Source organism: Crocodylus porosus, unplaced genomic scaffold (genome assembly GCF_001723895.1).
Source record: "Crocodylus porosus isolate Cpor-Errol unplaced genomic scaffold, CroPor_comp1, whole genome shotgun sequence".
Taxonomy (NCBI): domain Eukaryota; kingdom Metazoa; phylum Chordata; order Crocodylia; family Crocodylidae; genus Crocodylus; species Crocodylus porosus.
Genome location: NW_017728948.1, coordinates 56,747,022 through 56,774,815, shown reverse-complemented (window position 1 = coordinate 56,774,815; position 27,794 = coordinate 56,747,022). Strand labels below are relative to the sequence as shown.

At 39.3% G+C, this 27,794-nt stretch overlaps 1 protein-coding gene across 1 annotated transcript in view; it reads left to right on the top strand.

The window, feature by feature from the left end:
• The window catches only part of SGCZ (sarcoglycan zeta), a 517,747-nt gene that overhangs the window by 166,723 nt on the left and 323,230 nt on the right, over positions 1 to 27,794 (top strand). The gene's annotated exons all lie outside the window — the stretch shown is intronic.

Genomic DNA, 27,794 nt, shown 5'->3' with positions numbered 1-27,794 from the left:
CAAGGCTAGACAATCACCTTGCTGGGGTCATTTGACCCCAGTACTCTTTCCTGCTATGGCAGGGGTCAGACTTGATTATCTGCTCAGGTCCCTTTTGACCCTACAAACTATGAAACTATGAAAAGAGACTGAGAAAAAAACTGAAACTAAAGAGCTTTCCAGAACCTCAAAACTGCAGGACCTAAGAACTATGATTACTCTTGGAAACTTCAAACTCTAGAGAACAGAGAAGGGAAGGATGATCCATGAATCACTGAAGTCTAAAACCTTTACACGGTGTCTGAATACAGACAGAGGTCTTGTTGTCCCAAGGAATTTTCTTGCCCCACTGAGACATGTAAAATCAAGGTATTCTATGACCCTGCAGAGATCCTAAAAATTCAGAAGGAAAGTTGGGAAAGAGTTTGGAACACTGCAATGCTCCAAAGTGTATCTAGAACAGAAAAGGGAAGGGGAGAAGAAGAAAAAACAATGCAAGAATTCTAAAAAGTTCCACAGGTCAGCATTGTCCATTTATGAACTAACTAAAAGAAAACAATAGAGCAAAAGAAAGTTGCAAGGTGCTAATAAGATGGAGCAGAATTCCTGACACCATCTCTGTGATATAAGTAGTTTATGTCTGTGGAGGATGAAAATAAACAATCCTTATCAAATAAAAATATATCTTAACAAACCAAAGATTAGAGCTTAGGTGACTTAGATTTTTTTTTTTTTTAATAATAGACTTGAATATATTTGGGGAACTACATTTTAATTATATAGTTTGGCTTTTTGATTTATGTGATCAGTTGTGAGCTTAGTTTACTCTTGTTAGAGCTCATTGGGAATTTTATTAGAGAGCATTTTTTGTTAGCACCTGCTGATCAGCACATCTAAAATATTTTCCAAAATAAATATTAGTTTTGATGGAGTTTTCACTGGCAAGTTTTCTTAGATCATTGGGAAAGGTCAAAATGAAGGAGCGATCCACCTATCTGGGTCCAAGTACCTGTCCGCTGTTCTTCTTGGGTCTTAGGTGAGTTTTCCCAGCTACCAATCTATGCAAATGGTCACTGTCACTTTTTCAATTTTTCCTGCTAATACTTTATTTGACCAATTAAATATTGATTGGGCTGCACTGGTTGATGCTATAGCTCAGTTGTTAGAACAGTCACTTGGATTTGAAGTTCTGTCAGAACAGAGACTTGAACTTATGCATCCTAAAATCTCAACATTGTCATTAGATGGAAAAACCAGTTTCCTGGTCACTTCTAATTGATATGTGTTTATAGTGCATATAGAGTGTGCTACAGAGATATATATTTATGTAACGGTCATTGTTTCTGCTGATATTTTATTGTTTTCAGCTTCTGCATTCTATTAAAAATTAATATATCCTTTAAACATTAAAAAGAATACATTAGAAATTAACTTAAATGACTAGAATTCATGTTTTCTAAGCTTCAGGCAAGTTAGGGTGACATAATGCAAACCACACTTATAAAGTAATTGCTTTTCAGCTAGAAAATACTTTATCTGATGTTTTGCAATATATCACATTACACAAAGCATTGGGAAAACATAACAACATTTTTAATTGAAAAACTTTTCTATAATTCCAATAGTGCTCTTATAATGAAAGTTTCAGCCATTAGTAATGACATGCTTATCTGTTCTTAGAAAAACAGAATAAAGTTTTGAAGGATAATATTGGGTCGGAGTATTAAATTAGCTTCTTTGCATCAAGCAAGACTTTTGTTTGGTTTCATTGGGAGCTAAAATGTGCACTTGGGAAGGATGGTCCTTTCATCCCTCCCATAGGCCACAAAGGGTCAGCTACAATTTCAGTTGTTGTAGTCAATTAGAAATAGAAGTTGATCCTTTTCCTCCTTTTTTCCTTTGCAGTTCTGCAAAAAATGCCAAGAAGACGTGTACCCATGGCTCTGCTCCCAGTATGTATAGTCTAGCCAGTATAGATGCTGGTAGCAAGATAGAACTAGATACCAAGTAGTTGTACAGTCATTGTTATCCTCCATTTGTGTATTTGGGATCTCCAGAAGGCATCGAGTCTCCCTTCAGTAAAATGCTCTCTCTGCACATCTACAAAGCAAAGACTACATCATAAGTCACTATCCAACCCATATTTATTTTTATGTATACCATTTTATCAGTATTTATGGAGCTTGCTACAAACAAATACTAACGTGAACATTTTGATTTTGTAAAGTGTGTAAAGATAATATAATATACTTGGACAAGACAGGTGCCATGTGATGTGTTGTTTTTAGAAGTTAGAACAATATAAAATGACTACATCACAATTTAACTGATTTGAAATCGTTACTTTTTTAACTCTCAGTCATGGAATCATAGAAATTAGGGGCTGGAAGGAACTTCAAAAGATCCTCAAGTCCATCCTCCCTTCTTTGGGCAGGAATACTGCTGAGATTAAATGATCCCAGAATGTAAGTGTAAATGAGTAGTCATAACTGAGTTAGTATGTTCCTGCTGGAATTTTATGGGAATAATTTTTGTTCTACGGTAATCACTTTTTAAAAATCAGTAATCTAGAAGGAAATATAAAATAATTCTTCCAAGATTCCAGATAAATAAAGGATAGGGAAATTGTTAAATAGTGAAGATGACAAGTAACTGATAAAAAACAGAAGGCAGGGCAGTGTGGCACCTTATAAAAGTAATTCAATCAGAAAGGTATGAGCTTTCATAGGCTACAGCCTGTGTTGTCAGATTGCATAAATGGATTTGATACAGAACGGGTAGAACCACTTGGCAATGTTGGCATGGCAAACAATATGCCATTGCATACAGTTAAATGAAAAATCCAACGTCAAGGCAAAATAGAGTCCTATTATACTTATAGGATGATGACACTCCATCCTGGGAAACATGGACTTTGAAAGAGACTTGAAAGTTATGCTTGAAATTAATTCTGATTATTTTGCACTGCTAGCATACACTGCCCTGTTCTGGTGGTCACACTTTTAAAAGGGTGTTCATGAATTGAAGAGGTTTCATGCAAGAGCCATGAGAATGATTAATGGATTGAAAAACATGCTTATTACAAGAATTGCCTTGAGCTCAATTTATCAAAAAGAAGATTAAGGCGTGACATGATTGTAACCTACAGGTATTTGCATGAGGTACAGAAATTTGATGATAAAGGGATCTTCATTCTAAGAGACAAAGGTAGTATATGACCTAGTAGCTAGAAAGAAATTCAAGCTAGAATATTCAGGCAAAAAGAAACTGCAGGGTTTTCTTGCACTGAATTACAGCATATTAACCATTGAACTGATTTAACAAAGGCTGTAGTGAATTATTCTTTAGTATAAATTTTAAAATTACAATTTGATTTGTTCTAGATATGTAGGCTCTTAAAAATAACATGCTGTAATTCAACCACTGCTGTTCAAATTGGAAAAAAATATTCAGAGAAGACCTGTATCTCTGTTATTCAGGAGATCAGGTTATCACTGTATTCTCTCTGGCCATGAAACTGATAGAATATACACTAGAATGGATTTGTGAATTATTTTTGATATCTGTCATGGGATTTTGTGATAAGGGACCCATCTTGAAACTAAGCATATTAAGGAGAATTCCACGAAAGGTGCTATGCATTGCAGTGATCAGCATGGCAGAACATAACTTGCATGGACCGAGACACCCAGTGGAACGCAGAGTTATAAGTCAGTCACCAGAAGTGCATTAGTACCTTACAGAATAGGATCTTTCAGATTAATCATGCTGATCAGGGAGCTACCTAGGCTGCCAATAGGAAATGCCAAGGACAAGGATAAGTCTGATACTCTGCCTCTCTAGAGGCTTAGATGCCTTAACTGTAGACTGAAGGAAACGCATAGCTGCACAATGTGCTTGAATAAATACTTAATATAGCACTCTGCAAGCATAACTGGAGCTGGAACTTGAATCCATATCCCTTCTCTCCCAGGTAAGTAAACTGTTTACTAAGGTCTAAGGTACTTCTCATGCTTTGAGTGTTCAAGTTTAATGACTGATTGAAAAGTGTTTTTATATCATCAGATGAAAGGCTCTATGTATCTGGTACTATCAAATCTGTTTAATGAAACAACTCAAAATACAAATTTTAAAATGTTGATGCTTTATCGCTCAGAACCTCTTAAACTGTCTGTTTCATCCAGTTTCACCTAAAATATTCCTGTTCCTTCACCTAAAATAATAGATTTAATTATTTCACATAGACTTGGCTGCATTCATCTCCCTGAAATCCCATGCAGTTCTTTGTCCCTTTGTTAAATGTCCCAGTTCCTCCCTTTCTACCTTACGTCCCCTTGAATTCTTTAAATTCAGACAAAAATGTAGATAATTTAATAGCTTTCCTCTGACTTTTAAGATCTGTTGTGTCCTTCTGTGATGACTGAGTTCTGGGTTGTACAAACCTTTCTGTTAGCTCTGAATTCTCCTAGCTTCCATTATAGTAGCTTTAGTAGGCTTTAAACTGTACTAACTTTAAGGGTGATGTTATTACATGTTACCTTTAAATCATTCCAAAGCCACTTAAATTGGGAGCATCCACATGTTAAAGGGTGTTAAACTGTGCCGAGAACCCTTTAAACATATTAAAGTTATGCTACTCTAAGCAAAGGTTATCTTCGAGCTGTTCTACCCAGTTCAAGTTAGTGTCTTAAGTTAGGCTATGTTAATATAAATGAAGCTAAGGGGGAGGTAGCATAAAAGAAACTGAGTCATAAATGAGAGAAACTTCTTGGAAAGAGTATCCAATATTAAGACAACAAAATTTAATTAAAATTTCCAGTCAGTGTATTCTAACTTGACCACTAGAATGACACAAGTATACCTCTTTGCTGACCATATTTGTCTCTGTTTATTTTAAATAGTATTTAACATTTATTTGGGGAGGGTAATAAAAAGGGACTCAGTGCTCTGAGAGGTGTTCCCTCTGGTATCTTTGCTGAGGTTCCTGTCTATAGACATGAGAAAGATACAGCATCTCTTAGAGCTTAGGGTATTTGTAGATGTTACACTTAGATTAATCAAACTAGTATTAGGTCAATCTAAGTGCAGATATGCACAGACATTCAGGGAGTTTGGCTTGGACAAAAAATGGCTGGCTTGCACATGGTCAGAGTGCAACCCTGGGGTTGGGAAAGCCCAGTTGTTCATCCCAGCCCCATGGCTGAACTCTTCTTAACACTCCCCAAAGTATTTGGGCCAATTTTAGCCCCCAAGCCCTGCACCCCCTGACTCTCCACTCCCCAAGATCCCACTGCCTTCCCTGGAACTTACCCCACCCCATGGACCCAATAGGCTCTGGTATCTTACCTCCCCCAACTACAACTCACTTCATGGGCAACTAGTGCCATCTGAGTCAGGAGGGGTACATGTCCCCCCAGCGGCCAGTCAGCAACTCGGGGGGGGGGGGGGTCAGGAAGCATGAGCAACACTTTTGAAAGTGCCAGCAGTGGTCTCAGAAGTAACAGTGGTGCTTCACCTGGCACTCGTGGGGGGGGGCACCAATGCTCCTGCCTATCCCCCTGCCCACCCCCCCTCCCATTGCTTAAGCAGAAAGTGCTGCCCTTCAGGGGGTGCACCAGTGCTCTCAGGGGGTGCACATGCACCCCTTTGCACCCTTACACATTGCCACTGACTCAGAGCACTGGTGAATGTGTGCTCAAACTGCTTCTGATCTATTATCATATGCCTTAAAGTAATCCACATGAAAATAGACTGGGTACGGTGAATGTCTGCACACATCCTTAGTCTCCAAATTTTGATAAGATCTCTGTAACATGCTGTAACAGTCTCTATAAATTCTCAGGACTTTGAGATGTAGAGATTCTAAAGAAGTCTATAAATGTGCCTGGAGTAGGAGAGAAAGGGGTTAATTGAAGCAGCTCTCAGGAGCCACTCTAAAACACCCACAGCATCTCATGTATTCAGCATCCCATGTTTCAAAATGCCAGCAGGGATGCTTTAACTAAAGTTTATTAGATGAGCATTAGTTAATGTGCCTCTGTCACCATTTTGAAAAGTAAGACAGTGAGTACGCAAGATGCTGCAGCACAGTGCAGTGTTCTGGTTAGAATTGCAATATATACTAAAATCTGCCCAGCTTCATTCTTCACGGCATCAAAGTTTAAACATATTATAATAAGACAGTTATTACAAAGTTGAAGCCCAGAAATAAAAATTACTACTTGGCCCAGATAAGTGAGTTATTGAAGACCAGCGTGTACCTTTTTCCCCCCAAAAAATAAAAATGTGATGCAAATAACAATGTAATCAAGCAAATCCCACTGACTGAGTGAAGGAGCATTTTAAATCCTAAAATCTACAACACATTTTCTCCTTATTAAGATATTGATCTTGATAACTCTCTATTTATATTTCTTACAAATACATATATACACACATATATACATATATACAGGTCTGTGTGTATATGTGTGAGTGTATTAAGAGTTCAAAAAGAAAGTATAATTCAAAGTTATGACTATTATGTTTGCCTGTGTGATATGAACTCTGAGATGTTTGCATTTGTAATGTGTATTTAATTACATGGTTTACTAGATGAAGCTCACAGTATGTTCTTTGACATCACCATGAACTGGAGGTTCTGAAGTAACGCCTGCCCTTTCGAAGAAACAGAAACCTTGTGTCAGTAACCTTAGTGCCAGGATGTGCGTTATTGTGGGTGGCCAGATCCCAACTTCCCCTTACTTTGAAGTACTGTGGCTCAGCTTGCAATACCATAATTAATTTTGATGCCCTGAAAGGGTGTTATGTCACCATCCCATTTCAGAGATCTAAATTCCTTATATATTGAATCATTTATAAGCCTTGATAGAAACAGACTTCTCCAATAGCAATGACACCATGGATCATTGTGTTAAATGCTATGATTTGTCCCAGCCCTCAGACTATACACTTAAGTATATACAGTCAATATACACTTGAATTTTCAAGGACTGTTTACCCATAGATGGATCAAGGATTTTGAAAAGGGGTGCTGAGATGGTGTGGTTATATCATCATTCATCACATATAACACTACACACATGTTTTCCTCCAACTGAAGAGAAATTGTAAGCTTTACTAATATGGTGGGGGACCTACTACTATGATATTCAGTTTAAGATCAGAGCAAAAACCAATATATTTATAAACCAATATATTTATTGGAATGTGCATTACTTTGTTATATTATTTATTAAGTTTATAAAACACAACAAACTAGGCAAAAAATAGTCAAACTAACCAAAGATATTTCGCCATTAGTCCTGTAGTCTTTGTAGTCAAATGTACATCTCTTATTCAGATTTATAAAACACAGTTGAGGCTTCTGAAGCATCCTGATAGTACCTCCAATGCTTTGCTGTCAGTTATTTCTACACCTGAGTAAATACTACTACACCTCAGTGAAGTTTCTTAGCTAGAGCTAAAAACAGTCTGCAGAGTTAGGAAATAGAAGAGAAATGGTATTAGGAATGGATAACAGATAGCAAAAAAGGAATAAAAAAATACTTTTAATAGTGGAATCTCATGCCATTTAAAAAGGAGAAAGGGTATTTAACACCTGTGAAATGGAGAGAAATTAGCAGAAATCAGGGAGCTAATAATGATCCATGAAGTCAATTGAATGTATCCACCTCCATAGAGTAGAGATGCTGCTGCCCCTCCTAGGCAGTTGGTTTAAAGTTTGGGAGAAACAGGAATGAAAGGCAGGGTACAATTGCACCATTGCAACCTCCCTCTATCAGATCCACCCTTCTTGGTTACATTGTTTTAAGACAAAAGTGGTCAAGATCTAAGGTTCTACAGTCCCTGCTGCATTTGGTTGTATGCCTTGGATTCTGCATTTGGCTTCTGCCTCCAGATCTTAAAGTCTGGTCACTCACTACACTGGTGGCACATCTATACATGCAATTAATGTGACTGAATAAATTCCAGTGCAATTTGAGCTGAAGTAAACTAAACCCAATGTTCCCTCTACACATGTGTTTAAACAAAGTAATTTACTTCACCATCAGATATTACCAGTGTCTGATGGGACCATCCAGTCATGCTGTAAATTAGTCTACACTGGCTCAGTTCAGTTGCAATGTGTAGGGGGTGCTTGTGCACCCCCTGAGAGCACTGGTGCACCCCCTGACAGCCAGTATTCCCTGCTTAGGTGATGGGCAGGGGTGACAAGCAAGAACACTGGTGCCCCTCCTAAGAGTGCCAGCTGGGGAATGGGGGCACCAGAAGAAGAGAATCCCACAGTCCTCCCACAGCCAATCACAGTGATTGGGTGGGGGGAGTCCCCCGTAACTGATCGTGCTGCCCTGGAATTGACCCAGTTGGTGAGACTGGCCATGGGGCGACCTCCCCTCCCCCAGCTGCAGACCGGCCACTGGGGGGCAAGTGCCCCCCTGACTTGGAAGTCACCAGTCACCCATGGCTCAATTGCCACATATATGTAGACAGTGATGTTTTATTGCATAGTAAATTAATATACTGCACAGTAAATTGCATGTGTAGATGTACCCTGCATGATTTAAAATAGTGGGAATTACAGGGTAATTTTTGCAGGTAGTCTTTGTAAGTCATAGAAAAAAAGAGCACGTGTAGGGTTTACATCTTTCTCCACTTTCAGACTTTATGAACACCACTTACATTAGTGGAAGCCCAAGATAGAGCAATGCTCAATATATGCAAATCAGTGTGCAGGTCTGATGTGGAATCAGTTCCCCTTATGGCAGCAATTAAGGGATCATGTCAAACTCCATATTAAAACCTCCATTTCTTCATTTGCCTTAACAAAATAAAACATAATTTTGGGTCCTTAGTCCTCATATTCAACTCCTGTAATATAGTCAGTTTAGCACTAGTGAATAGGGCTACCTGCATCTCTATCAAGCCAGACAAGTGAAGACAGGAGGGAGAAGTTAACGGTGTAGCAAAAAAGTGCCTCTGTCTCATTCATGATCTGTCATCATGCATTGAAGCTCTCTTTTGAAATTATTCTTGCTGGAAACAAAGGGCATCTAGATGACTCATCAGGAAAGTTGGTCATAACAAAACACAGTAACTTCTGTTACCTTGAGTCAAGATAAAAGAGGGTAAAAGACTCAGAACAGGTCCCTCCTGGAAAGAGTTTCTATGTATGAGTATGTAAGAAAAGCAATTTATCTCTGGATTAAACTATATTCTCAAGGGACGTAGTGCCCTCTTAGCCATGACCCTGTGACAGAGATCTCAATTAGAGGAGCAACATTTATATACTGTATTGACTTGCATAGTACACACATCTTTTCCAAAAAAAATTAGCCCTCCAAAACTGGGGTGCATGCCTTAAGCAGGAAAGTGGATTTCCTCCCAAGAGCAGAAGCACCCTGTTTTGATTGCTACTCCACAATGCAGTTGCAATGGCATAACATTCAGGGAGCTGGGGGATCCATTTGACTTACTGGCTCATGGTTGTTTACTTTACAGGTATTAATGATGGTCTCCAGGGGCAATGCGTAGCAGGAGCACATTAACTTCCTGAGCATGGTGGCACACCTCCTGCAAAAAGGCACCACTGCCACTTTCGACGATGCCTGAGGGTGGTTGCCGCTCGCCACCCTGCCACCAACACCACCAGCGGTGTCTGCGGGCAGTCCGCCAATACTCCCCCTTCTTCCCCCCCCACCCACTGCCAACGGCACCAGTGGCGTCTGCGGGAGCTCCCCCACTTACCACCACCGCTGCTGCACTCCCAGCATCACTGTACCCCCCAGCTGCCAGGGGCATGTGCTGTTCATGATAGTCTCTCCTGTTTAACGGTCTTGATATTACACTAATCAAGCTAATCTTCCTTACCACAATTTTGCTGCCTATGAGCGTCCCCTACTCTCTATTCTCCTGTTTCACAGTCCTGGAGGCTCTAGCTCTTTTCAGAATCATTGATCCAATCATGGAAAGTGTTCAGCAGCACTGAGGGTTTCAGCTTTTAATTAAGGTGAGTGAGCTGAAGATTAGGTTCTTGTCTTACTCCATGCAGCCATTACGCTGGAAAAATCTTTTTTCTTCATTTGCCTTGCAAAACAAGATAAGGATTTTATTTCTGAGGAATGTTTTATGCGAGAAAATATTTTACCTTCTCAGAAGTACAAAAGGCACAATTAATTATTTGAGCCCTACCAGCCTGCCAACCTTCACCTCAGCCTTTCTGTTTCCTACTTTTCCCAACCCTTAAGGAGGGATTTAAAGGATCAATTAGCATTTTCCCCACCACTCCAAACAAATATCTATTTTTGTTGTTGCCTGAGTTAATTATAACCAAGTTGTCCAAATCACCCTGAAAAAAATTGACTGACTTGACAAGTTGCAGGTGCATCTTCAGTTGAAAGAAACTGCACTAGAGCCACGAACCCATCAAAACATTTCCATCTGCTTGGTGGCATAACCCATTTCTTCCTAGGGATTAACCAGCTGTTCTTCATACTTGTGATGATCAGCACTGTGTGCTGAATTGGCTGTAAGAGACATTATCATAGGATGTAATGGCTAGACTTGTGTATTATTCTTTTACTGTTGGCATTTAAATCATTCGAGTGACATGTTGCATGGAGATAATGAATAGTACTGAAAAAAGATTGAGCTGCAAGAGATGTTGAAAATGAAGGGTCCAGTGGAAAAAGTGCACATTTCTTGTGTAGATATTTATATTTTTGTAAAGTGGTGTTAAATGGCATTGGATAAAAATGCATTTCACATCTACTTCACATAGATATAAATGATTGCAATATATGGAAGGTAATAGAGAAGCAGACCTATTTATATACAGCCAGTACCCCTGGTTTGTGTGATGTACATTACTGTACTTTTGCTTTCAGCACAGCAGGAATTACTGAAATCCTGTGGTTGTCTTTGCTTTGTCTCTCAAAAACTATACCTTTAGGTGCACTTATTGCACAGAAGTGTTATTTTCTTTGCTTTGAATTTTCCCTGCTCACTGAACAAAAATATGCAGCTTAATGCTTCCATTAAAAAATGATGTAGATTTGATGGGATGTTGAGATTACATTTTATAGTGCCTTATATCAGAGTATGTTTTACCATTTCTTTTCACTCCATGCACTTATTTCCACTTAAAAAATGAAACAGCACTTGGAAAATATGTATTTTAACAGAAGCAAATAAACAAAATGTAATCATTCTTAATACATTTTTTGAATATTCCTAGTTTGAACATATTATATAATTTTAAACATTCTAGATTTAAAATATATTTCTAAATTACAACTGCTGAAAATGTTAAATGCTAATTTTAATATATACCTTGCTGGGTATATAAGACTTTTTTAATTATACATTTGATTATTTAAAGTGGGGAACATTTTCTAGAATTGTTTAAACTTTAAACTCACAGCTGACCTAATGTACTGGCCAGGATGATTTTCCTTTTTTTGCAGTCCTTAACCATCAAGGTTTGGAATGTCAAATAGCTTATAAAACTCATTTAATTAAAAATGTCATTATATTCTATACAGAGAATTTTTATGCCTCATCACTTTGATCTAAAAGGATTATTTTGTCTTTGCCACATATGCAAATTTAATATTTTATCTTCTGCAAGGAAGTTTTGGCCATATCTTTTTCATAATGTTTGATTAAAATAAATAGCGCTGGAAAAATTAGGACTATATTAAATGCTAGATTGCTTACTAAGATGCCTTCTATAAACATCTATCATGAATGTAGAACATGTGGATTTACATAATGGATAGGTCATTTATTTAAAGTGAACCACCCAAAGCAATGTCCGAAACCACTTCTGCCAAGTTTATCTGATTCAAAAGGTTAAACTAGAATAATACCTGATTTGAAGATTTATGACACTCTAAATTTCAAAGGATTTATATCAAAGGAGACTTTGTGTCCCTATTTTACATTTTAAGAACTGAGTAGGCCTCACCCTATAAATAATTAATACCACAAAGAATTTAACATTAGAAATGATAAATAGCACTTGGCAGTAATAATGTATTGTTTTGGAGCTAAGCATGCATTATTCTAACAGCTGGACTCTGAAAGACACAGTGGAATAAAGTGCAGCTTTACTTGATTAATTATTACAGAAAAGTGAAATATCAAGCTGCAGAGTCCCATCACATAGGTGCTTCTGCTGTCATCTTGTGTGAGATACAGGAACTGCCATAACATCTCAAGCCAATATTCTGCCTTGTCCCATATTCCTGATGGTGGCCAGTACAAGATGTGTCAAAGGGAATTTCAAGATCCCAGTTAGGCTAAGTACAGACAGTCAAAAAGCTCAAGGCTGAATCAGTTGAATCTTCTTAGGTTAGTCTACGCTTCATAGATTGAAGTGATAAGCAAATAAACAAAGGTTCACTTTTGATTCTGGAAATGCAACCACATGCTTGCAGTGGCCTTGGTCAGAAGCTGGGGGGGTGCTAAAGCACACCTCCCTGGTTGGCTGGAGCAGACAGTGTGGGCCAAGGCTAGGTCATGCACCTGCAAGGAGGGGATGGGTTGTGGTGGGAAGCGCAATGCATCCTGGGATGCTGGGGGAATGAGTTAAATTGAATCTGGAGGGGAACTGATTATTGGTTCAATAAACCAATTTAACCTAAATCAGATGAATCTGATACTACATCCATTCAGATGTATCTTAAACCAATTTTGGCCATTTTCAAAGCAATTCATATGCACTAAACTTTCTGTAGTGTTACAGATTTGAATCAGTTTCCAATAGCTTATTCCAGTTTATGTGCAGCTTCTGTCCTTAGCCTTAGTGTATTCTGTGTTAAAGAAATTCCAGCCTTAGAAGCTCTTTTGAACACTTATTAATTATTTTTTTGTGCCCAGAAACATAGGGATTTAATGCTATTTTGTGGCAATGATTTCCACGAGTTATTCATATGTGGCTTTATTAAAAAATAATTTTCTTTTACTAGTTTTATACTTCCTGCCTTTTATTCATTATTTGATGGAAAGAGAACTAATTTATTTTTGCTCAACTATTAGTCATTTTTATGTTTCTGGCATGTATTGTGTTGTTTCTTGAGTAAAAAGTCCCAACTTTTTACTTTGTATACTGTGACTCTATTCACTTTCTTAGCCCATCTCTGAATCCTTTCTTTTTCTACTTTATCCTTTTCAAGAAAATATATGCTATGGAATATGAGGATGTACCACTGATTTATATAATAGCAAGAAATAGTTATATGTTGCATATTGTATATAAATATATGATATTTCAGTATATTGAGCTTTATAACATATTATATATAATGAACTCTATAATTCATATAATAAAATCATAGCATTTCCATTAATATTTTATAATTTTGCACTTGCTTGCTTTTACATGTTGACTAAAGGTTTTCTTTGAGCTATCCATAAAGTCATCTTTCTTTCTTTCTAGATTAGTTTTGAACACAGCATTATAAATAAATCAGACTATTCATTGCAATATCCATTACCTGGTAGTTGTTGGCAGTGTAGTTGACAGTTCATTTCCACAATGTATTAATTTAAACAACTTTGTGTCATCTGAAAATGTTGACATCTTGCTCATGACCCTTTCTTCAAATTTGGCATTAATAAACATTTAAATTAGTTAATGGGAATCCAGCATGCTTTAGCAGACGTTATACTGGATGGATCCAGGGTGACTGGGATCCAGGGCAACTGTATCTCTTCTTGGCTCTGCCACCAACCCGTTGTGTGAAACTAGACATGTCACATTGCAAATTCCTTTTTTCTCATGCTTGTTGTGCAACTTGTTTATGGAGGCATGGATTTCTCTTTTCTGTGCACTTTATATAGGGTTTAGACTGGTTGGTCCTCAATTTTAATTGATTGGGCACTATCTCAATACAAATGGTAAATACTATAAATAGTTACTACATTTTAACACCCCCCCCCAAATAAGATGTGTATCTTGTTTTTGGAAAGACAGAGTGAAGAAAAAAGATTTGAAAAAGATAGAACTGTCAGCAGCACTTGCTTGGTCAGACAGGAGCTGAAACTGTAACTACTCCTGGAGACTAGACTCCCTGGGCAGATTTGGGAGTTTGAAAAAGCTAGACATCTGCAGTCTGTGAAATAGAAGAAGCAAATAGTACAACTGACAAAAAAAGGATAGCTTGATTAGTAGTATATCAAGACTTGCGGGAGGAGAGAGGATCATTAATTCTGTGGAATGAAGAGCAATTAGCAGGGATCAGGTAAATTACAATGAACCATGAAATCAATTGACTTCCTGAAAACTGCCTGAACAAAAATTCCATTGCTGCTGACATGCAGAAAAATCAAGATATCCAAATTTTGGAAGACCAGGTTTTGGGGGAAGAGTGCATGTGATATATTTGTAAATATGGACATTCAGGAAATATAAGCCTTGTTATACTGTAATGTTGGGTGGCTCCTGGAGCTCTTAATACCTGGATTGTCTGCATGTTAACAACTGAAACTAGTTCTATGCACTTGTTAGCCAGCTTAAACTTTTGCCACTCCAGGGCAGGATTATCTCTGATCCACATTACCCAGTTCATGTTACACTAAGGTGTGGCCACTTTAGACTACGCCTTAGTGTAAACATACCATCCACCCCAATGGACCCACCACCCTCCCCTCACCTTCCCCAGCACTCCATATCCCCACTCACTGCAACCTTCTCCCCCACTTACTTTTGGATGCCTGCTCCTCTGCATATGAATAACAGAAATATAGACAGCGTAGGCAGCCACAAGCAAGTTGTGGGGGAGCCTGGGGGATAGGGAACCCTAGGGTTAGAGGGGGCATGAAGGAACCATATGGGGCAGGGAAGGACCCCTGTTGGGGGGGAGGGAATGGGACTGAGGAAGCCCCAAGGGGCCAGGAGCAGTAGGGAAGCCTATATGGGGGTGTGGGATTCTTAACTTTGAGTCCTTCAGGGCCCTGATGACATGAAGTGTCACTGCTCCAAACTTGAGCTAGCACTAACATCAATCAATATTTGTGTGGCTGTCACAGAGCTCCCAGTACCCTGTGACTGAGAGCAGAAACGGCTTGGGAGAGACCCTTAGCAGCGGGAAGGAGGAAGGGCAGCTGCCAGTCACCAGGACTGCACAGGTGCTGGTTGCCCTAGCAACCAGGGAAACCTAGAGACAGGAAGGGGCAGAGCTTAGCCCTTCTTAAGCCCAGGCAGAAGGCCAGGAGGGCAGTTCCCCTCCAGCAGCCGAGGGAGGAGGAACTCAGCCAGAACAAAGGGGAGAACTCTGACAGTCGGAACATCCCCTGGTTCCTGCTGGGGATTGATGTGCTCTATTTCTCTCTCTGGTAGGGAGGGATTTGTATTTTTGATCAGAACAGTCTAGCTTTTATGTTGTAGCCCGGGGGCTTTGCATTTTGTGTTTACTGTTTCACCGGAGGACAAGGAGAGGCTATAAGGGGTTGGAGGAGGCCTCATAGGGACTCCACAGTAATGTGGAGGTTCCTGGTGCTGGAGAGGGTGCAGCATTGTTTGGGGTGCATGGGCCTCAGCTCCGGAGTTTGGGGGCAGTGAGGAGCCCCAGAGCCAAAGGAAGGGGGCAGTGAGGAGCCCCGACTGAAGAGGGCAGCGAGGAGCCTGGAGTTGGCATGGGCGAGAAGTCCCGAAACGGGCAGTGCGGGACAAGCTAGAGGGCGCCAGTAGGAGTATGGGCTCTGAGACAAGCTAGAGGGCACTGGCGAAGGTGCAGGTGGAGGGATAAGCCAGAGAGTGTCCACACGGCAGGGAGAAGGACAGACCTGAACAACACCAGATACTGCAGCCCAAGCCTCGCAGATGTATAAGGGGAGGAAAGGAGCCACAGATAGTGCCTAAGGCACCGAGACCGAAAATAGGCAGCCTCCCGTTTGATTAAGAACTTTCAATCAATCAAAATAACAACAAGGCATGGCAGACGAGAAGACGGGCAGTTGGCCCTTGATCGGTGTTGCGGGGCCACGAATAGACAGCCCCAGGAAGGCACAACTGTCACAGTGGCTCACAATGTAGGGTATAACAAGGCCTTGTGTTTAATTGAACCAGTCTGGTACTGATATTGTCGCTTCCACTGCTAAGCTTTTTACCACTTAAAAAGCTGGCTCCCATACATTTTGGCTGGAATACATATAAGACTAATGAGACAAAATGCTGCAGGATATCCTAATGCCATTGTTTAAAGACTGAGACTTATTTTCTTTCCAATGCTTAGGGTAGACACTTGCTTCTAAAATAATGATAAGATTTTTTTGGGTCAAAATTCGAGACCACCGTCAATAAATAACTTGAAGATTTCTAGGGCCAGAAAATCAAAGTGGGACTTTTCATTAATGAATAAGGATATGTATGATCTGACTTGAGTGTCAGAGGGGGTAATGATCTGCTTGTGATTTAACAGGCAAAATTTGCTTCAGCAAACAGTCATCCGTTCCTTCACAAGCTAAAACTAAGGTGTTAAACTTACTTGTTTTTAAAAAAGTGAAATTATATTTCTTCAGGAATATAAGCATCAAGGACTAAGCTAAAATTTTTCTCCTTTTGACTATAATGTTCCAAAAAACATCCATTATTTTTATTTTTCTCTATGGCTGCTAGTTCCTCCCACTGCCTCATTTGCTTAGTTTTCTTCTTTATAGCTATGGATTTTCCATAATTTATGTTATTCTTCTTCATCCTTTGGAAACTGACAAAATCATTTTAAGATTTGTATTCCTTCAAGTCTCCTGTTAAGGTGTCTTTAGCACAGTTCTCCTCAAACTATGGTTTGTGCCACAAAAGTCTATCCTTTACAAAGACACACTGTTAGGGGAGAAGATTTTCCAGCTGTTAAACAACTGCTACACAGAGTGATGTTTTTTGTGATTCTTTTTCTTTGAAAATGTGAGATTAGTGGCCTGAGACAGTATCTTTGAAAAGATCAACACATTTCTCTCAGCTCATTGTTTCATTTGATTCTCTTATTGATTATTTCAAAACTGGGAGTTAGTTGTATAGTTTGTAGGGAAGATTTTTTATAAAATTGTAATGGAATCCTTAGGGAAAAGGGGAAGTGATCACTCTCCCTACATGGCAGACCTTCAATTGATGAATACTCCAACCTCACATATGGTTTTATTAGTATATAATCTATGATGCTTGCTCCTTTAGTTTTAACAAAGGTGAATGCCTGGGGTACATCATTTCCATTTAGTCTTTTACCTAGTTTAAAATTCTTTTCTGCAATAAATTTCAAGAAGCATCATCTTCCTTCATTTAATGTCTTATCATATAAGATGACTGGAAGGATTCCCTATGTGATAAATGAAATATCTTCATTATCATGTATATTGATTCCACCAATTCTAGCACTGAGATCCCCTACTATTATTACTTCTAACTCTGGATATTTATTTTGGATCATCTCCAAGCCCTTATGTAACACTTCCTATTTTAAGACTGCATCCATGCTTGATGTAAATGGTGGGAAATAAACATTAATAAGAATTAAGGGGGCTCTGCCATGGCATTTAATAAGTACTGCTAAAAGTTAGACTCTGATTCAATTTCTAATCCCTCAGTCAGACTCCTTAATGAGATGAGAGCGATTGAAATTTATTTTAATAAAAATCTGAGCAGAATTAAATACACTGAAAGCAGAAGTTTAATGCAAAACAAGCCTTGAGTAGAGTCTTATCCTTTTACAATAAGATGGGAAGAAAGGTTGTACTGGTGTCATTCAAGTCTATGGATCTATGGCAGAGTCCATTTCATTGTATGGAGTGGAACTCTGGGGTGCTGACCCCATTATTCATTCAAAGATAGAAATAATCTATTTATTTTAAAGTCAGTTTTTATTTCTACCATATTCTGTGATGGGAGGCTTCTGCAATCTGAAATGGGGCTTCTTAATATGACCACTTACACTTAACTTGAAAATAAAAACTCAAATTATTGGATAGAAATTAGAGTCTGTACCCCTATCAAATACACTAAAAAGTGCATCTTTCAAGTAAGCTCTTATTTAGATGATTAAATAATATTTATGTTCTCCTTCAGAAAAAATGGCCTGGGTAATGTGCTAGTAGCTACTGACCCAGTATTCTTCTATATTAAAAACAAGATACATAATTAAGAATAGTAGATTGCAACATGCAGACAAATATCTGGGCAATGAGATTCTCCAGAACTTCTCCTTTTTTGAGATTAATAAAGCACTCTTTTCATCTAGAAACCTATCTGAAGTACAAAACTGCAAACAATGTGAGGTTATTACTGCACTAGAATTCAGTCTTATAAGAACTGCAGTCATCATGTGCAGGCTGCTGACCCTATATGCAGTCAGGTTATATTCTGGTAGGAAATATGAGGTGAATGACTCGCACCATTATTTGTGGTCTTACTCATGCCTTGAACAAATTAGAGGGAAATGGGAATTTTTTAGTACTGGGCTAATGAAGAAATACAAGAATGGCACAAAAAGATTAAGGCAGACATCTTTAGCAAATGCTACAGTGCTGTTCTAGAAGTGTCATTTTTAGTACTTCAGTGACATTTAAAATGATGGTGCACACACATGCACACTCTGACTTATGTAATACATATATGTAATGTAATATATACACACACACATACATACATTTGTATTATATTTGTGTCACATACTATATATTATAAATAATGTAATATAGATACTATATATGTGTGTATGTAGTCTGGCATATATATTTAGCATGGTGCAGAATCTCATGAAAAAGTAGAGAAAAAGCAAGTAAAATATCCCAAGAATTTTCTTATTGACTTTTTAAAATAAAATAGCTACATAAAACATCATAAATATCGCTAGCCAATGGATAATTTGGACCATTGTAAAATAAGTTTTTACTTTTGTTTATAATTTTTTGTTTAGTTTTACAAGTTAATGCTTCCCTATCAATATTTCTGTTATTCATATGCATATCCAAATCCTTTTAAAATCATCCTAAAGGGTCCTAGCCTAAAGGGCACCCTATAGCAGTGACTCCCAAAGATACAAATTTGTGTTTTGTATGTAATAGTATTTCCTTATATCAGTTTGTTTTTACAATCATTCAGTTTCACTAGGCATGGCCTCATTTTGTATTATAAGAAAAAGTGAATAGAATGTCACTTGTATTTACTCTTGTGTTTGTGACATCTGGATTTTTAATCTATCGGGCTGCCTTTCAAACTGCACAAAATCATTTTAAATGCCATTCTATGACTAAAAATGGCACTTCTAAACAGCATTCACTAAAGTTGCCTGACCTACATCTTTTTATGCCATTCTTGTACTGTGATGGTACCAAAAGAATAGCACTGCATGTCATCACAGGTAGGCCAACGAGCAGCAGAGCTGAAGCAACAGCAGCTCATAGGTGGCACCACTAGAGGCATCCTTGTGCATGCCATCAGCATCCCTGTTAGGCTCTGATTGGCAGCCCAGGGACTGGGCAGCAGCAGCACAGAAGCATGGGGCCTCAGATGCCATGGTGAGCCTGGCCATATGGCCATGCAGTACAGAGGGACAGGAAGGGCTGAGATTGGCTTGGGACAGGTGGCAGTCACTGTGGTGGCAAAACACAGTGAGCCGGGTATTGAGCAGGAGCCTGGGTCATGGATTGTTACTCTCAGGGCCTGGGAGTGGAGCAGACATTGCATGGTGGGCACAGGCTCTGGCGACAGTGTTGGAGAGGGCTGTACCAGCACACTTCAGATTGTTCCAGGCTAGAAAAGCAGGTGTCCAGGGAGCACCACATGGGTGCTGGTTTTAAAGAGAGCCCCTGGCCACAGAAAGCTGTGGTTGGAGACTCCAGATCCCTCTGGCTGCTGCAGGGGGGCAGCAGAGGGCCAGAGGACGCCAGGAGCAGGTTAGTGCCAGGGAGGAACAAATCTGCTTTGAAATGGCTATGCATGTAGAAGCATGTCCAGGGTGGTTTTACTGCACAGTAAATGACTGTGCAGTAAATTACTGTACAGTAAACCCATATAGTGTTAATCGCATGTGTAGACGTACACAGTGAGTATTTAAATATTTCCGGCAAGGTAGAATAGCTGCAATAGGAAATACTGAGGCAAACCTATATCAGAATACCTTATAGATTGGAGGTCTGGACACTTCCATGATGGGTGGAAGGCCACCCTTCAGATTATTGCTGTGAATGAGGTGTAAAGTAGGTTTAACTCTGAGTCTTCCTTCTTTTTGGTGAATGCAGGAACAACTCGGTATAGTTGTTACAGATTTATGAGGTAAAGTGAATTAATTTCTTACGTCTGGCACTATTATTTTTCTTTAAACACTATCTCAGTCAAATTATGTTTTGTTCAGCATTTGCAGGCATCCAGTCTACAATTTAGGCAACTTTTAAATTTTAAAAATGGCAATGCAATGGGTAGCTTGAGCTTTAACAGACAAATGCTATGGAGACCGTTTTGACTGCATGCCACATTGAATATCCCTTTAGCTATAGAACAGTAACTCAGTTTCAGTATGTGAATGACAGAGGGGTCTCTATTGCCTAGAATAAATGTATTTATCTGTGGGAACTAAATACTTTATATATGTATTTAAAACATGGCAAAGAGTGATGAAATGCAGTGAAAATAAAAATACTGAAAAAATAGTCTAATAATCAGCTATATATAATTTTAGAATATTATGTTATAAAATATATTCTTTATGCAACACTATTAAAGTACATAAGTGTGGCTGTGGGGAGATGTGGAGGGCCATGAGTGTGTGGATAGGTGTGGGGGGATTCTGTGAGGGGGCTGCTCAGGACACCCCCCTGCACAGCTCATAGACTACCCCCCCAGAGCTACAGCCCCCCAGTAGGGGCTACAGCTCCCCCCAACAAGGGCCACCACCCCCACCTCCAGGGCTCACATACCCCACCTCCAATCTCCCTGGATTGTTGCCTTGCTGGGTCACATCCCCTACTGGCTCCTGCATTTCCCCCAATGGCTGCCCCATCTGGCACTATGCCCTGCTTGCACCCCCAGACCTCCAATGGCTGCCCCTCCCAGCCCCAGCCTCCTGGTGGGGGGGAGCCCTGCACTCACCGGCAGTAGCAGCAGCCATCAGGGTCACTGGAGCCTCCTAGCCTGTAAGTAGGGTTGGGGGAGGGCTTGGGGGGTAGGGGACCATGGGGCAACCCCCACCGGCTCCATCCCCCACCTGCCCCCAGGCCCCCCTATCACTGCCCTGCCTGGCCCCAACATCCCTGCAATTAAAAATAATAATAATAATTTTAAAAATCCTTACACTCACTGGCAGTAGTAGCTTCCATTGGGGTCACTGGAGCCTCATGTCAAAGTGCCCCCTACATAGCACAAGGCAGTGGGGGGAAGTGAGGCCCCAGCTGCCTCACACCCACACTGCCCCTTCCCCATTATGTGGGGGCAGCTAGGGCTGCTGCAGCCATCACCTGGGCCCCAGCACCACTCAGCCTAAGTGGCCCAAGCTTCCCGACAGTGAGCAGAGCTGCGTAGGGCCCTGCTGACCAGGGTCACACCAGCGTGATGGAGCAGTGGCAGTGCAAGTGCTAGGTGGCCTGGGCTAGTCTCTGCTTCCCCCATGGCCCTGTGCTCTGTGTGTGTGGGTGGGGGGAGGGGGGTTCTGCCATGAGGCCCCAGTGACCCCAATGGCAGCTTTTACTGTTGGTGAGTATGGAGCTTTTTAATTATTATTATTGCTGGGATGCTGGGGCCGAGTAAGACAGTGATGGGGGGGAGGCTCAGAGGGCAGGCGGGGGATGGGGCTTGGGGGTGCAGCAGGTGGATGGGGTCAGGCAGGGGTCCCCCCATGGTCCCCTCCCTCCTCCTCCAGTTCCCTCCACCCCCTGCTTACTGGCACAGAGCCAAGGTCCAGCTCCTTGTGGCTAGCATGCTGCCTACCCTGCATGGGCAGGCGGTGTGCTTTAGCACCGGGGTGAAGGCCAACCATAAAGATGCTTTGGCTGGCTATCAGGGTGTCTCTGTGGAAGACCTGAGACTCTGTTTGCTTCAGATCTTGGTCCAGGACTGTGTCCTGCCCTGCTTTTTTCCCCTGGGGTATTTTTTGACCCCTGGATATCCAGGGGTCTAATTTTGCCTCTGCTCTGCAAATTAGTAATGTAGGGAAAAAAATTTGTTCCTGCACATGCTTCTGGCAATGATTCAAAGGGTTATGTGATGCTGCAAGAGGCATGTGTGTGCTCATCTGAATGAAACTTTTATGTCACAGATTCTTGTCCTATCATAAGGGAAAGCAGAGTAGGCATATAACTTGCATGATAAGAAAGATAGTAGACATTGAAGAGTGGAAATAAGCTTATCACTTAAGAGTCACAAATTAAAGATAATAAAATAGGGGAGTAGAACTGCTACCAGTCCTACTGAATAGGCCAAAGAGCTTTTTCACCTCTAGGACTTGACTCTTTCATCTCGGTAGAAAAGAGGTACACAATCCAAAGTTTGTAAATGATTGATTCCAGATGAAACTACGGCAAGGCTAACCTTTAATATGGAATGGGGAACATGATAGTAAGCTGAACTACACTGTAGGTTTAAAGAAGACAAGAAGTAAGGTGGAAGTGATCACAGAGGCCTAAAGAAATTTCCATTTTAATGGATTTTCTGCTGTTTGCCTGTCCTGTATACTTGAAGTAGAGGCTTTGATCTGTTCTCTGTCAAAATACAAGTTAAAGTGACACCATCAATTTCTTTGTCATTTTTTTACTGACTCTTGTTGCAAATAACAAGTAGGATGACTCTAAATGAAAGAGCAGAGAAAAATATTTTTCTCTTTCAGTTTGTTACAGTTATAAGTATTTGCCAGCCATTTGTGTACTTGTCAGTCATACAAGCTAAAGTCAGTCAGTTTTCTCCAGTACTGTTTCTGTGGATTTTTCATGCAGAAATAGGGAAGAGAGAGGGATGAGAAAAAAAAGAAAAAGGGGGGGAAATAGAAAAAAGGAAATTCTGTTGTAAATCCCTGTATTTGTCAAAGTTTCTCAAAGTATTATATTGTTTTTTAATTATTTTTGGTAGCACCTAATAGCCAAATCAAAATTGATTTTTTTTTCCAGGCGTTAAGCTAGTCTAAGGCTTGATCCTTCTACAGATTTATGCATATGCTTAAATTTAGCAGATGAGTAATCTCATTGATTTCAATGGAACTATACATATGCATAAAGTTAAACACATAGTTGAGTCTTTATAGGAGAAGTGTCATAATTAAGGCTCATCCTTTCCTTAAGAAGTTTATGATCTCAGATAATTAAGATGTATTCAAAATGTCAGAGCTGCATATCTCGTTAGTTACTTGATTTAAAGAAAACATGAACATCCCTTCATTCCACCTGTCCTTTATCCAGTCTTCTTCACTTCTCTGCAATTAAATACATTTCAAACTAACTATGTACCCTTCAGTATTTGATGAAGAAAAGCAAATATTTTTGAATGCACAACAGATGGGTGTGAGGAACTATAAAAATAAATAGTTAATTAGATGTGTATAAACCTTAGCCAAATAACTAAGGGAGAAGAGCAGTCTGCATGCAATTAAGTGCCTTAAGATGCATTCCTAGAGTGTTTTTGCACCTTCATCCCCATACCTCTCTCTGCCATTTTCTACTTGGTCACTGAGAACAGACTAACATGCTCAAAAAGTCACCTCCCTGATAAAACCTCAGCTTTATGCATCTCAGCCAGGTCTTGCCACCTCTTAGAAGGGGGGTGGGGGAGGGAGAAGTGGGATTTTGCTAGTTAAAAGAATCATACCCTTCTCTGGATAGATGCTCAGACTCTCCTTTCCTTGGAAGAGGCCTGCCTGTACAGTCAAGTACTGTGAAATCAATTTTATATTGACAATAAGTGTGTTATAAAAGATGACAAAAAGATTTATTATAAAAATAAGATTAAACATAAGAAATCAAAAGACATATGTTGAGATAGAGATATAAAAATAAATCAATGAAAGAAAATATTAGAACAATAATCGGATCCTAAACATAAGAATGCAGCTCAGAAAATCAGAATGCAGCTCCTGCCTCTGACTTTCCTATCCCATCAGCTTGTTTCAGTCAGCCCACTGGCTAGGAACTTAAAGTCATTTCTTATGCCTGGAACAAACTGAAGGTCCACACTTGCTCTCATGGCAGGGTTTAAGTATGCGTTCCTATCTGTCTATTTACATACATTATCCATTAGATTACTGGGAGCTCACATGTACAATCGTATTTGTTGACCAGACTAAAAGTTGTCCCTGTTCTGCTTATGACCTGGAGAATATGTGCATCTTTGCAGACATGGATTACCAATCCACTGTTGTAAAACAGTCTCTCTCACTTACTTTCCCCACTCTGAGAAATGTTCTTCCCTGAATAACCTGTTCTCAGGTGTTATTCTGATGGGGCTCTCAACATGTATACTCATCATTGTCTAGAAGGGCTTGGCTCATGTGCTTTGGATCACATCTGCAAAGGTCTGTTTGATTGGCCAAAAAAACCTACCCAGATCAGATGCTAATTATCAGCAATTATTTCTCTCAAGTGCTGAATAGAAGAGAACTCTTAATTGCACTACTAAACAGTCTTGGTGAAAATAAGAAAGATAAAAATTATACTTGTATCAAATACTACAATTCACACAGAAATAACAATGACATGGCTAAATGCAGCTTGATATAACCTACATATAGAATACACATTCCATATCAATAAAACAAACTCAAGACAACATACATGCCATTACCCAATCAAATCAAATAGTGTATATTTGTGTCAAATGATATACAATTATTGAAAAGAACTGAACTAAAGAGTATAGCCCTCTATTTAGGAAGTCATATGCTTAAATTTAAGATATGCTTAATCCTAGTGTCTTCACTGGATCTGAAGTTCATGAACACTATGTTGAATAAGAACGGAATTGCTTACAAGCTTCAGTTTATTGCTGAATTGGGGACAGTGCTAAGACAAAACTTGTCTTGGAATAGGTCAAAGAAAATAAATAATATGTGGTAGTACAATTAAAACAAACAGAAGAAGAACATGGAACTGAATCAGAAATAAAAGTGTTAATGAGAAACCTAATAAGTTCAAAAGTTCTAGAATCCCTATTTGTTATCAAACTGGAATGAACAAAGTAATGAATAAAACCCAATAAGGAAGAGCCTTATATAAATAGGGAAGTATGTTAAGTGTTTTTATCTTCATCTAATATTCTCTGCTAGGCTCAGGACCATCCCTGGGAGGAGAGGGGGCAAATCAAAGTGACCACTCCGGGCCCTGTACTTTGGGGGGCCCTGAGGAGCTCATTGGAGTGGCTATGGTGACTCTGAGCTGTCGCTGGCTTCAAGTCCTGCCACTCGGCACCCCTCTCCCAGCCTCCCCCCATGACTGCCAAATCTGCCATTGGCTTGCTTGCATCTGGGGATGGGGCCCTGCACAGGCTGATTTGCCCCAGGCCCCGTGCCCTGCTTGGATTGTCTCTGGCTAGGCTATAAACCTTCTTAAGGAAGGAATCTTTAGCTATTTGTGTTGAATGTGTGGAAAGAGATGTCTCTGGTATTAAGGCAATTGTTTTCATTGATCTGGTTATTCAGACATACATAACTGAAAAGTATGCATTATGCACACTCATATATTCCCTATAGTTACTGTCTTCATAAGAGGTTTACAGATTAATTCTCCCATGTAGAAGGGAAGATAGCTTAATATCAAAATGGCAATAATAGTTTATTTGTTTATTTATAAAGTGCCCTGCCTGCTGAAGAACAAACATAAAATAATTTCAGAACAAAAAAAAAAACTATACTCAGTAAAATCAAAGTTCCAAGTAGATGCATGAACAAACCAATCTCCTCCCACCTCACCCCTCCAAAAAACCCAAACACCTGAAAACAAACAGATACTTATTTCAGGGGCCAGTGAGTTCCATGCCATCAGGGGCATGACAACAAAATCTTATTTTCTTGAACATGCATAAACACTTCCTGATATATGAGCACAATACAGTTTGAACGTGCTGCTTAACTGGTGGCTAAAGTAGGGAATGCCAAGCAGGAGCAGTCTTGCTGACAATCCAAAGAAAAAGAGATTATAAACCTCAAGCTGAAGGTCTGGAATGTATGCATTGCCATCACTAGTCATGATGAGATAAATTAGTGTCTTGCATCATTTGGCTCTGTTCTCATTTCTTATACACATTAGAGATTTCAAAATTTGAAGTGTATGCATTCTAATAAAGAGTACGATTATCTAAAAAAAGCAGCAGAACATTTCATAAAAAGTTCTTACTTATTGGGGGGAAATGTTTTCATACAATACTGCATATATTGAAGAAAAAATATTTCCTCTGCTTCTATTGGTTTAATTTGAAATATAGACATGAAGATTTATGAGAATCCTGTTGCTTTTAATATACCTTAAATCAGTTTAAATATTAACAAATATATTTATAAAGCTGAAATGATCTGTTTTAGTCTGAAAACTTCAAACCGTTATGAATTCCAAAGAGACACCAGAGTTTTTGCAAAATTGAGAAGTTAATTAGTAAACATTTTCAAGCAAAAGTTGACGTTTTGAAAAAAAAGCATATTATAAATAACATTTTAAATAAGTTGTAGATTTTCATTTTTCTGAAATGTTTGTAGTCTATTTTAGCTAACGAAACAGCTGAAAGTGTTTTGATACTTTTTAGTTCACTGGATATATCCAGTTTCATAAGAAACAGTATGCTTTAAAGATTTCCAATTGTTCTATTTTCACATTCCTACTGGAGAAAATATGAATTTAAGAGAAAGCTATCATTCTTTGTTCTGCATGGATAGGCAACAAAAACCTCACAGTTCTTAATTTAAATGATTTTTTTTCTTCCCCACAAAAATCCATAGTCCTGTACATACTCCAATAATATCATAAAACATTAATATGTATAGTAGCATAATTATGCAACTGATACTTAAGTATAGATGAGAGAACCAGTTACTGAAAGATGGGAACTGGTTTGAACTGCAGCTTTTGAGACTGACCTGATTTACTTTGGTCTGGATCCAGGAGACATATATTTAATTTAAGTTCTGTTACTGGCTTCTTGCATGACCTTGAACTTTTCATTTGTTACCTACAATTTTTCCATCTTAAGAATTTTAAATTAAAAAAACAAACAAACTCTTTCTATTGTTAGGCATTTGTAGACTTGGCAGATAGAATTCTGGAATCTCATAATATTCAGCCTTGGCTGTGTTCGTAAAGGCATCAACATGATCCCCCCTTCACATTTCATAATTATGACTTCTTGACCAGAAGTGACTTTTTAATTTCTCAGGAAAATAACTCTTTGTTAAGACTTCCCTATTACTATTGCCATTGATGACAAAATTACGCAAAAATGTTCTCTGTATTATTTTGTAATTAATGGCATCTCACAAAAGATCTCTGCCCTAACAGGCTTACTTCACTGTATAGCACTTAGACCTATGTAGTGTGACAAGCAAATGAAAAAGAGTAAACAAAAGGAGATGAAGACAAGAAGCAGTGTTCTTTAAACATGCTCATATACTGAACTGACTAGGCCAGTATTTTTCAACCTACAGGTCGTGACCCAAAAGTAGATTGCAAGAGTATATGAAGGGGTTGTGAACAAACTTTAAAAATGGATTCTCCTTTAAAGGAGAAAAACATGGGAAACAGTGGCTTTTCCCTTGCAGGCTGGCAGAGTTGCAGCCTGCAAGGGGCTCCTTAGGGTCCCCCATGCCCCACACAGCCTCCCTCTACCCTGCATACCAACCCACTGCCCCACACATTGGGGG